Below are 2706 nucleotides of genomic sequence, written 5' to 3' on the forward strand. Positions count from 1 at the left end.
TGGATTGAAGAATGCTTTGATAAGGACTGTTTCATTCATGCTAAACTGCTGATAAAGGATAATAGATGTGAGCAAAAAGGAAATAACCTTAGCTGTTCACTTCAATTTCTAAACAACAGAAGCCATGAGGCTTAAAGGTAAATACTAAATTCGGTATTTACAAGCGAGCATGAAGGGGCCCACTTCTTTTGGCTATAGTACTAACAACTGGATTCCCCTCACAGGAACATCAGTATCCCCTATGAAAATAGAGGATGTCATTGGCCCAGTACTAACCCAAGAAGATAGAATTAGAGTTTCATCAGAAATCTCTTAGCCTAACAATCTTTCCAAGTCAGAACCATGTTTCAGGGGACCATAATTGACATTCCAGTTATGATGGTGTAGTTTGGGAAATGGCTAGTTAGCACTGGTGGGTATAATTAATGTCAGTATGTAAAACTCACCCAGAGAGACTTAAGCCTAAAGCAGTTCCAGGTGAAAAACAAGCAAATAATGTGAAAACAGGGTCTCCTGTAAATAGCCATGCCTGCAAAGTAACAGTAGACAAGAAATACATAGCTAAAAGAAAGGCAATACCTAGAATTCAAGCACAGTTACCAAGTTAACCTTGCTTTTCCATAGAAATAACGCAGTATGAATTAGGATCCAAAAATCTAAAAATTATAAGTTCTGTTTTTTTCCATATCTTGGTCACTGCGAATAAGATATGATGAATAGTGCTTGCCCTTTTACATTGATATTTTTCTGATAAATTGCTCCACTTGCAAGCATATTTCACTTTTCCTGGATTTAGATCAGCCAAAATGATTTCTTTACAGTTAAAACTGAGGACAAAAGAAAATGCACTAAAAAATAATATATATTTTAAAAGACTTTTGGGGGGAACTCTTAACATCTTGGGGAATGTTCAGGACAGAATAAATAAAGGGACAACAGTCCAAAACTCCTGGCTCAAAAATTTGAAAACCAAAAAGATATGTCAATCTTTATGATTATCTACATCCAGTCTGATATCTAGTTGTTACTGAGGGGCTTGAACTAGGGGGAAAAAGGGCGGTGCCATTAGATGTAAGGGGTTAATGATCTATGAAAGGTGAAGATTATCCAAGTCCTCTATATTTGTTACTGATACCAAACTCTATATGGCATGTACTGTAGGGAGGATGTGGACGGAGTTACAAAAGGATCTCAGTTCAGTTTGTATGGTCTATCGTGGTAAGTGTGCTTGTAAACTGTAAAATGTCAACCACGGAGTGACTTGAAATTTGAATTCCACATACAGAGAAAATAAACAATGTATTAGTATAATGTCCATAATAGACTGTCTTTCTCAACTCAGAATGGGACATAATTGTATTTCTGTCAAAGATATGCTACCAGAGCTTACACTAAAAGGAACAACACCGAAATAGGCTCAAGGATGTGCAATTTAAATAATTCTAATTATGAAATACTGGGCTAAGACCCCAAGCTTAGTTTTTTTACTAAGTCTAGAAAAATAAATATCACAAGGAAGGACAGGAAAATATAAGCAGTTTTGTGTGATGACCATAAAGTTATTTAGAAAAACTAGATGGTTCTGTCAATAAATACAATAAATCACTCTTCACAAACTAGAAAGGAACAGTTTTGTTTTATATTCATGGGATTGTAACCAGAAATTTTACTATCTCACTATCAGCCAGTAGATACAAGAGAGCTTGTGAACCCATATCCAAGGCAAAAATGACTCTACTGCTTGACATTTTAAGACAAGCAGTTCCTCTTGATTTTCTCATCATGATTGATGACGTCATTTGTGTTTGGTTGCAGAATATTTATTGGAAGTAGGGAACACTAACGTCCATGCACTCAAGAATAATCTTGCTCAGGATAAGCAAAGTTTAAAATGCCTTTGCCTGGACTATCTGCAAAAATTGCAAAGCTTGGTGCACCCTAACGTACAAGCTGAACAATATTAAAAATCACATTAGTAACATAATCACAATATGTAGTACTTTGTACTCCTACAAAACATCACTTCAACTATATCATTGCATATTTTATTATTTTGCATGAACTGACAATGCTTGGTGATCATGGTAGTATATACTCTGTGACTGTATGTCTACCACTGTCTCCTAAATACTCAATCTAACTTGACCCTGCCTCCCTTTCTTGTTACGTTTTCGATATACAAACTTCGCATACTTTTATTGTAGTAGATCTGCAGACATAAATGCATTGTTTATTATGTATATCATTTACTAAAATGTGATTTGGAGCAAATTTATTCAACTTCTATACCATAAGCACATAGTTAGACCAACAAACATGAGACCAAGCACAAAGCTTAAGCCAAAATGCACATTAATTTTCCTGATGGAACCACCATAATCCATAACATAATACCATTGTGGGCCTTCCTGAGAAATCCTTGCTTTAAAGAATATATTCTAATAATCTTCATACTATCATAACGGACTTTCTTATATACATATAAAAGATGTAACTTATGTTTAATGAAAAAAGGAAATCTCATTTGGAAATGGTAGCAATCCACTATATTCCCTCTATTTCTAATGCTGTGAATGCCTAAAAGACCGCTTATGAAAATCAAGAGTACACAGCCAAAGAAAAGGGATATTACAAGATTTGCCTAACCAAAGCCATTACAAAAAAAAAAGACCAAAACTAGTCTCAAACAAGTTTGGTAAAGATATT

Source organism: Penaeus monodon, chromosome 23 (assembly GCF_015228065.2).
Source record: "Penaeus monodon isolate SGIC_2016 chromosome 23, NSTDA_Pmon_1, whole genome shotgun sequence".
Taxonomy (NCBI): Eukaryota; Metazoa; Arthropoda; class Malacostraca; order Decapoda; family Penaeidae; genus Penaeus; species Penaeus monodon.